We start from the raw sequence: 9,997 nt of genomic DNA on the forward strand, positions 1-9,997 counted from the left end.
TCTATCCATCAGGATGGTGAAGGTCACAGGGGCAGAGCTACAGGAACTTCTTAGACGTAACCAAACACCTGGAGGAAATGAGTCCCTAGACCTGGGGCCTCAGTCAAGGCCACCGTCTCGAGGGTCACCCAAGGCCAACTAGCATAGCATCGTCCACAAGGCTTAAGTCAGGAAAGATGTGCGTCAGAGGTGTATCCTCTCACCATATTTACTCAGTCTTTGCTGAGCGAGTAACCCAAGAAACTAGCAGCGTCAGGATTAGGGGGAAGCCCATTAGCCACCTGCCATACGCAGGTAGCACAAGCTTGCTTGCTGGTAGCAAACAGGACTTGACGGACTTACTGATGAGGAGCCAGGTGGGATTACACCCCAAGGGAAGGAAAACAAAAGCTCTCCCCACTAGAGCCACGCACAAATGGAAAGTGCTGGGGCGTTGTCGAGCTCACGCTGCTCGGTTTCAGTCCACGCACAGACGTAGTCTAGAAAGCTAAGCACTGTTGATGGCATTGAGTCACTCTCCTGCACAAGCTTTTGAGTGTGTCACTTTGAGGACCCGAGCCATGATATTTTCAACGGCCCCGAATGCACGTGCGAGCTGGGCAGTGGATAAGGTGGCAGAGAAGAAGCGGTGCACTGGTGCTGTGGGGTTGGAGATGAGTGGGTGAGGGGTGACGGAGGGCGATGTCAGACATGGAAATAATCTATAACTTATCAAGGGTTTGTGAGGGAGGGTAGGCGGGAGAGGGAGGGGGAAGAAGTGGGGGAGCTGATATCAGGCTCAAGTGGGAAGAGAATGCTTTGAGAATGACAGCAGCATATGTGCAAATGTGCTTGACACACTGGATGAATGTATGGATTGTGATAAGAGATGTAAGGTTTAATGGGGGAAAAAGTGCCATCCGAAGCACAGACAAATCTGGGAAGATGTAGAGCCAGCATGCTCCTTAAAAGCAAGGGTCAGGAGGCTTCATCTCACCCCAAGCATGTTCTCAGGAGGGACCCGTCCCGGAATAGGACCTGATGCTCAAGTCAAGCAGAGGGTCAGCAAGAAATGAAGACCCTTGAGACGGACCGACACCCTGACTGCGACAATGGGTTCCAGCATCACCGTTGTGCACACGACACAGGGCTGAGCGGTGCCCTGGTCCCTTGTACGCAGGGTTGCTATGAGTCAGGACAGACTCAGTGACATCTAGCAATGACGAGGAAACAGCACCAGACAGTGGACACTGCTACCTGCTAAGCTTACAATTCCTTTACCCAATTTGCCTCTTGATGTTCACCTCAGGAGTTGCAGATCTTCCTTATTGAGTGGAGCTGAGTGGACCATAATTAGGTTGCCTCATTTCTGTCTACCAAGAGTGGACTTAGCAGCCAGGCCAGGCCAACCTCCACGGAATCGAACATTCCATTTTATCTTGGCAGTGCCCTCCTGACCATTCTCTTCTCACTGCCAGACTGGAGGTTCAGCTAACCATTTATCCTGTGGGACTTCACTGTTGTTTACACATATTTCCCTTGCTGAAAGTCAACAATCAGGCCTGTGGTTGGGAGCCGAAGGGGTCTCACCGGATCTCAGGTTTCCTAGTTCCCAGACCAGCGAGTTATCTTGGGAGCCAGTGAAATCCAACCAAAGGATGAGTAGAAAGGGCCTTTGAGAACTGCTTCTCTGAGTTCAAGGGATGGTGAAGTGCCATTTAAAATACCTGAAAGGGAAACGTGAAATAAGAGCTACAAGGAACTTGGGAAACTAGAGCAAATGAATGTAGGATGTGTGATTGGAAAACAAACAAACAAACAAAACGTACAAGTTCCCTCAGCCTTGTCCTCTTCAAGTGATTAGGTTTCTGCAGAAACAGGATAAAGAGATTTTCACAACTTAAGCAGATAAGCTGTCTGAACAATCCTGTTAATTAAATGAAAGAGTGTGGGTTGACTGCAGATGCTTAGAGTATCTGTCACCAACAGAGTTCAAATCTTGAAGGCCTAGAGCAGTGGTTCCCAACCTTCCTCATGCCACGACTCTAACAGTGCCTCATGGGATGGTGACCCCCAACCATAACATTATTTTCGTTGCTACTTCATCACTGTAATCTTGCTACTGTTATGCATTGGGTGACTGCTGTGAAAGGGTCGGTCAACCCCAAAGGGGTCACGACCCACAGGTTGAGAACCGCTGGCCTAAAATAAAAACAAGCCGGGGAAGGGGCTGGGAGGAGGTTGTGCCCATTTTTTAGCTTGAGAAAGGAAGTATCAAGCTCTCTTTAATCCACGTTTAAAGAAGTGGTTTATATCTCACTGGCCTATTTGATGGTGCTCAGATCAATGCTGACTGGATATGTAACTGACTGAAGACTCGTCGTCACTTTTAACCCTTTGGAGGAAAATGGAGTTAGGGAATATCTGATCCGTGTCCCCGAGTGGCACCATCAGTTCACTGGGCAGCTACTAACCAAAAAGTTGGTGGTCTGAGGCCACACCGAGATGCCCTAAAAGAAAGGCCTGGTGATATTTCGCCAAGGAGTCTACGCAAACATAAATCAGTGACTCCATGCCAAGTCATAGTTGGTGCAGTGGTTACAAATAGAGGTGCTAACCGCAAGATCAGCAGTTCAAAACCACGCTAGCTGCTCTGTAGGAGAAAGACAAGGCTTTCTATTCCCATAAAGAGTTAGTCTCAGAAACTGACAGGGGCAGTTCTACCCTGTCCTACAGAGTCACAGCCATGCAAATCCTGTGGGCACTGTTCCCTGCCACACGTGGGTTCACCTTTACCTCGACTCAGAGGCCCCGCCATGGCAGCTGCCAATGGGGCTGGTCCTCCAGCAGCTAAGAGGCCAAGGAAACACACAGGATCTCCCAAAGACTAAGCATCAGACTCAGAGTCGGCTTTGCCCTGGGTGCAGATTGAATTCTATTGAAAACACGTTTATACACACTTCACACTGTGTTGTGCACAATTGTGCTTTTTATCCTACTTTGCATAATGAAATAACCTTGGTGTGTGGCTCTCCTAGAAGTTTATCCTGACGGAAACCGTCTTTTTTTTTTCATTGCTATTTATTGAAAGCTATCGAAAAATATACCATTTAACTCCATTTCCTAGACTTCAGATTTAAACTTTTCCTTATTTCAGAAACTCATGAGCACTCTAGATTTGCTAAAATCAAATTCAACCCACAAATCTATGCAGGCCTTGTAGCATGCAGTCCTTCCACCCCCCACCCCGTCTGTTTGCCAGGGTGGTGGGGGTTGGCATTTTGTTTTCATGCTGAAAGTGAGCCCACCAGCATTTTACATATCAGCAAGGCCACCCAGGGTAAACAGATCTCCATGGCGCTTCCCGATTAGGACTAACTCTCAGGGTTTAGCCAGTGAAGACATCATGGATCACGGCAAAATTCCATCCAGTGCAGAGCTGGGGGGGTGAGCCGCCCTGAAAAGCAGGACACTGCACAGTGGGCGGAGCGTGCCAACATGATGAGGCGGCTGCCGAGGTCTGGGGAGCCTGGTCTTCTGGTATGATTCTGGTTCCATAACAACACATGATGCAGCACTGCTCTCAGAGGCTATTAAGCGTGTAGGACTGCATGTTCCTCAGACGGATGACTCCCAAAGCGCATGCTGTTGTGGGTCTCTGTCTCCACCTTTGTGGCTCTCTGTGCCTCGTCCCTGTGGCCTCCTGATTCATCTCTTGCCTGACCCAGAAAACTGATGGATTCCAGAGGAACTATTGCACCAACGCTTGCTTTGTAGAAACCAGTCTGGGGGAAGGGATTTCCGGCTACCTACATGAGGCAGTTTATTGTGCCAACTAGCCGATAGACACATGTGGGGTTAATTGAAGGGTAGAGGGATAAATGGCTCAGTGAGCCTTCCCTTTCTAGTTCTTGGGTCTCTTGCTTTGTGATGGTTGGACCAGGGTGCAGCTGCCTTAGCCAGTTCCCTGCTTCAGCTGGCAAGGCTCACTTCCTGCAAGACATCCCCGAGGAGAAGCCACATGGACCTACCCCGATGCAGCCCTGGGTGCTGGAGCAGCCGTGTGGAGACTCCTGCCACAGCTGAGATGCTTGCACATTCACTGATTCGGCTTTCCTCCTGCAGTTGGCATCATTGTGTCTGTTTTGTGAGATGGAGGAGGACTTCGTGGACTGGTTTTGGACATATGGGTTAATGTTGGACTTGTGGGCCTGGGCAGCACTGGATTGGGATGTTTTCTTGATGTGCACTTAACCTTTATATAAAACTCTCTCTTATACACGAGTTTCTGTGGATTTGTTTCTCTAAAGTACCCAGACTAACACACTACACGAGGACCCTACTCCGTACCTTAGGGAAAAGGATGGGACTTTTTTGTCAAGGAGTTTGTACTTGTCAGACAGAGGCCTTTTCTTACATGCAAATCCAAGGTGTTGACACCGAAGTCAGTAATGGGCAATGACAGATGTCAAGAATGCTGAAGCTATGTCCTTACATTCATCATCAAAATCCAACATCTTAACCAATAGAGGCTTGTCTACCCAGAGATCTATGAAATATACTTAGGGGAAAATCAGGAGATAAAAGGAATATTTGAAATCCAGCATCTCTTATACATACTTGAAAATACTCATTATTGTCTCATTTTACAAAGGAGGAAAACTACTTCCGGGAAGGTTAAAGAGCTTGCTCCAATCACCTAGTAGATGTTCAGAGCCAGCTCTGACCGCCAGGCAATGACAAAACCTGTGCTGATCCCAGCACCCCACTCAGCAACGCATTTTTATGCTGTGCCTGAACAGGCTGGTTCCAGAATGCTCACAGAGCGCCAGTAGACTCCATCCCAAGGCTCGAGAGCGATTCCTGTTTCAGACTTCATACCTCCAATATTATTCTCTGGCAAGTTGACTCAGCCAAATCATTTCATAAAACCTTTCACGTGGCTGGCTTCAGTTGTCCGGTTGGGTTGCTAGTAACAGAGCCGAGATATTGCGCAATCTACAAGCTCTGCGTCAGATTGCCCAAAGGACCATAAGTACTGCTTCACGCAGACAGTTTGAGAATAAAGTTTCAGAGAAACAGAAGCTATTTCAGGAGAACAATGGGATTCCAGTGCATCTAAAGGGTGGAGCGACTGACGCCCTACTGTATAGAGCTACCATGGTTCTTACAATCGGAGGAACAGCATATGCCATCTATCAGTTGGCTGTGGCTTCATTTCCCAAGGAGCAGGATTGACTTCAGTTTATCCTTCCAGCAGTTGGTTCTGTTTAACTCAGTGCTCTATGGACCAGTAAATAAATAACAGCTCTTCTTTGGGGATCAATATTTATTGACTTGTATTAACTGCCACCAATAAAGCAGTCTTTACCATGAAAAAAAAAAAAAAACCTTTCACGTTGTAGTTGTGGTTCTGAATCGGCCAGGTAGAATTGATGGGAGATGTGGCAGAAGTTGTCGTTACTCTCTAAAGCCATGGCACCTTGATGCGGCAACAGGGGCCGCCTCCAGCTTGCCCGCTCGCTCCTCCACCTCTTGACCAGCTTGTCTTCCGATGCAGGTCCTGAGGACCAGCAGTAGTTGCGAGCCTGCACCAGAAGGTTAGGGGCTGACCCAGAGGCAGCAGCTCCCCATTTATCTCTCCACCACTCGCACCCTAGTAAGAAGCCCAGAGGTGTGGTGGTTACTCCCATAAAGAGCTGCAATTTCAGGCAGGGACAGTTCTACCCTGTTCCATAGGGCCGCTTTGCGTCAGCAACCACTCAGTAGCAGTGAGCGACCGGGTGAGTAAGGACCCTACTTGAAGTTCCTCTTCACGACTAGTCGTACTTGGCTTCTTAGATTGAGCAGTTGGTGACTCAGACCTTGACTGTACTGGCTCCTCCTGCAATTGCGTAAGACTTCGTTGCTGTAAGAAATTCCTTATTCTATAACACACAGCGGTTCTGCTTCCTTGATTCAATCTTCACCATGCAATACCACGCCGATTGTGTGGTGGGGAACCGACCGAACTAAACTTGTGAAAGAGAATTCCAAGACTCCAACCCCTTGACTTTGAACACATCAATAGGAAAGACCAGTCATTAGAAACGGACGTCACGTTTAGGGAAGCAGAGGGCCAACAAAAACAAGGGAGACCCTCAATGATGTCAACTAAGCAATAGCTACAACAATATCCTCTAGCACAGTGGTTCTCAACCTGTGGGTCGCGACCCCTTTGGAGGTAAAATGACCCTTTCACAGGGGTCTCCTAAGACCATCAGAAAACACATATTTCCTCTATTCATCTCCGGGCAGGTCCGCCCACATGCAGATACACCCACATACGAGTACCCGGCGTGAAGACTGTTACCCATGCTACACCATGCTTTAAGACAAAATTTCATTTATTTGTAATTAGAAATAAATATTTCACAATATATAACTACATATTGCTTATGTGATTCATCACTATGCTTTAATGATGTTCAAGTTGTAACAATGAAAATACATCCTGCATATCAGATATTTACATGATGATTCATACTGGTAGCAAAATGACAGTGATGAAGTAGCAACAAAAATAATTTTCTAGTTGGGGGTCACCACAACATGAGGAAGTGTATGAAAGGGTCACAGCATGAGGAAGGTTGAGAACCGCTGCTCTAGTATATCAGCGCTGATGAAGATGGCACAGGACAGGCAAGGTTTCATTGTCACACAGGGTCACTGTGACTCAGAGCCCGTTTGATGGCAACACATAACAAAATACAGTATCATACGACACCTTTGAGAGGAAATGGAGAAATAAGTTGCACAAATGCCCAGCGACTGTGTACTTCCTAGTGCGCAGGATGTGCCTACGAGTTGGCCCTTGGAAAGTTTTGGGTTATTTTGATCGCCACTAGTTTCCTACCCCAAATCCAGGAGCAGCAACCCTCTTTGGGCAAAGTACTTCATGCAAATGCACTGCAGGGGACTCTTGCTCTATGCGCTGCAGCTACCTGACCCCGCTCTGCTAAGACACTGGGGAGCAGCGCCTCCAAGATCGCGCTGGACCCCCAAAGTCTCCGGGAGACAGAAAATGCATAGCCCACGTGCGGTGCCCTAGCCTGGCTTTCCATGCCAACTCTGGCCCTCTATAGAAGGCACTTAACTTCTCAAGACTGGTGTCCTCTCCCACATATAAGCTCATTTCTAGAAGGGGGCTCAAGGAGATGGTGTCTGAGGTTCCCCAGAAATACATTTTTATGAAAAGCAAAGTCAAACTCACTAGTGATTCCCAACACATAAACAATTCCAGTCAACCCGAAGAATTTTCTGTGAAATAAATGAGAAAGGGCTGATCCCTTTTTGAAGGAAAGGAGACTTTAAATGAAACCACGAATCCTCATACTTGAGCACACATGACATGTCTCGTGGCCAAGACCACCTAAAACAGGTGATTGCAAGACGATATGCCTTCCAGGAAACTGATCTGTCCAGTTTAATATCTTGACTCTGCCTCCTAGTCCTCTAGATCCCTGTCTGCTCTGCGGCCCCACTTGCGATGGCCTTTAGATGGCCTCTAGAGTTTCAGTTAAACGTTTGCTGGACCCGGAAAGGTTGAGACCTTGTGAGAGAACCTCCTCAGTGATATACAGTCTGAGCATCTCAGAGTTAGGAAGGACGTCAGAGATCCTCTTATTCAAGGGTTCCCAAAGTTTCCAACATGAACCCTAACTCTTGGCTTCTTGAATCCTAACTTTTTATGTTAAAAAGGTGAGTTTTCCTGAACCCTCATTGATACTTTTCCTTTTCTCAGAATAAGTGTGTATATGTGTTTGCATGTAGTGTATTTGTGTACATATATCTGTATATACAGATATATGAGTTCATCAGATATTTAAATATTGGCTCTACTTTTTCATATTCTGACCATTGCCAATTCTTCTCTGAATAAATGTCTTTGGGTCCGCAGACTACTGCTGACTTGGTTTGTTGTAAAGATCCTTTATCAATGCCCCGAAGGTGCTCCTCATTGTCCTTTTTTCTTTCTCTATGTTCAGATTGTCATGATTCCTGGTGGTGTTGTGGGTGATGAGTTGGACTGCCAAGTACAAGGTCCTCAGTTTGAAACCACCAGCTACTCTGAGGGCAAAAGATGTAGCTTTCTACTCCTGTAGAGTATTACACTCTCAGAAACACACAGGGGGCACATCTACCTTGTCCTGTAGGGTTGTTATGAGCTAGAATTGACTTGATGGCAATGAGTTTGGTTCTCTCTCTCTGTCTCTCTCTCTCTCTCTGTGTGTGTGTGTTCAAAATAAAATTAGCCTAGAATCTATAAGGGGAAAAATGAAATTAAAAACCATCTCATGATTTTTGCCTTTACATGTCCCACACAGTATGCACAATACAATCTTTCTTTAAAGACTGAGAACATCACACGTCTCATGGCTACCGCACGCTGTTATCTCACTGTTAGTGGCCCCATAGCCTCTGAGAGTTCTTGGAGTACTTTCAGATTCAATCATTTGGAGACAATTTACTGGAAGCAATGCGTAGGCTTTGTATATCACCAAACAAGTTGGCAATCAGTACAGCACAGCCACCAGCCCCATCTCTCAGCATCTATTAAAAGATCCACAGTTGTCATACCATATACTTGTCCAACTCTTCGCTGCTTCTGACACTGTGTCATTCTGTGACCATGTATTCTCAAATCCTTATGAGACAGGCTTCTCATCTTCCAGGAAACAAGAGGCCTTTCTTACATGCCGATTAATCGTCTCAGGGTCTGCTCCTCACTGTCTACTAGCCAGCAGACATTCCCATTACCTGGTGTATACTCAGTTCTAAAACCAAAACCAAACTCACTGCCATCGAGTTGATGCTGACTCATGGCGACCCTGTAGGACAGGGCAGAACTGCCCTTGTAAGTTTCTGAGACTGTAACTCTGGGTTTTTTTGGGGTTTTTTTTTTTGAGACTGTAACGCCTTATGAGAGAAAAAAGCTTCTCCTTTCTCCCTCATAGAGGCTGATGGATTCGAACTGGTGGCCTTGGCATCAATAACCCCGTGTGTAACCACTGTGCCACTGGGGTTCCTTATACTCACGTTTAGTAGAAATAACTTTTGTCTCCTGTGAGTTTATGGAACATTCGTTAAAATCCCTAGGTCTATGACCTCAGCTATAGCAAAATTAGGTATAAAAATTGAATTGAAGTTTGTCAAGTATCCCCTCAAAGGATATTTGAGACACACACTCCCAGCTGTAATACAAATTTGACCATGGGTGAATTTTCTTAATTCTATTTCTGTTCATTCCTAACCAAAGAAATACAAATATAATGGAGCCTGCCTCTGTGGGCTATAAAGACATTTCTGAACAGAAGTGGAGCATCTAATTTAGGTGTTAAATTTTGCTACGGAGTAGGGCTTTCGCATGTCTCCTTATACAAATTGTAATGGTCCAGGTGAAAGCAAGGTAGGAGCGATGTTCTGGTACTATACTTTGGGAAATTGTCCGGTAAAACCCCCAGGGACCCCAACAGGACTTTGTCCTGGATAGCGATGAAAGATTAGCCCCCAAAGTTGGGGGGCACTCAGCATCCACAGGGATGCTAGGAGCCCATGTTTGGGAAGATGGTCCAGGACTGGGCAGCACCTGGGTGTGTTGTCCATCCACTGTGAGTCACTCACAACAACTGAATGGTCATAGCATCCAGCAGGCATCCGCTCCACAACTCCGTACACCCCTGGGAGGATTTCCCATGTTCTCCTCACCTAGGGAATTTTGTAGGATGCTTGCCCTAAATAACTGAGTTTTAACTTCAATATCCAAGAATCATCACCTTCCTCTCTACGCTTTTGTGGGGTTATTATCACTGGACCTACTTACTCTCAGGTGCATCAAGATGAAAGACAGTCTTGACCAGTTAGGTCAGTGGACAGACAGTTCACACAGACATCAACCCCCACTACGGTGAGGCCAGAAGGACCGGATGGTGCCCAGCCCCTGTTGCCGACGGCTCTGAAAAAGGTCACAGGAGAGAGT

The 9,997-nt window shown here is 46.7% G+C and overlaps 1 pseudogene; it reads left to right on the plus strand.

Annotated features, from left to right (window-relative positions):
* Window positions 1-4,926: 4,926 nt before the first annotated feature.
* Window positions 4,927-5,369, plus strand: LOC142445808 (cytochrome c oxidase subunit 7A2, mitochondrial pseudogene; annotated as a pseudogene).
* Window positions 5,370-9,997: the final 4,628 nt, after the last annotated feature.

The sequence above is a fragment of the Tenrec ecaudatus genome, chromosome 4, assembly GCF_050624435.1.
Source record: "Tenrec ecaudatus isolate mTenEca1 chromosome 4, mTenEca1.hap1, whole genome shotgun sequence".
Lineage (NCBI taxonomy): Eukaryota > Metazoa > Chordata > Mammalia > Afrosoricida > Tenrecidae > Tenrec > Tenrec ecaudatus.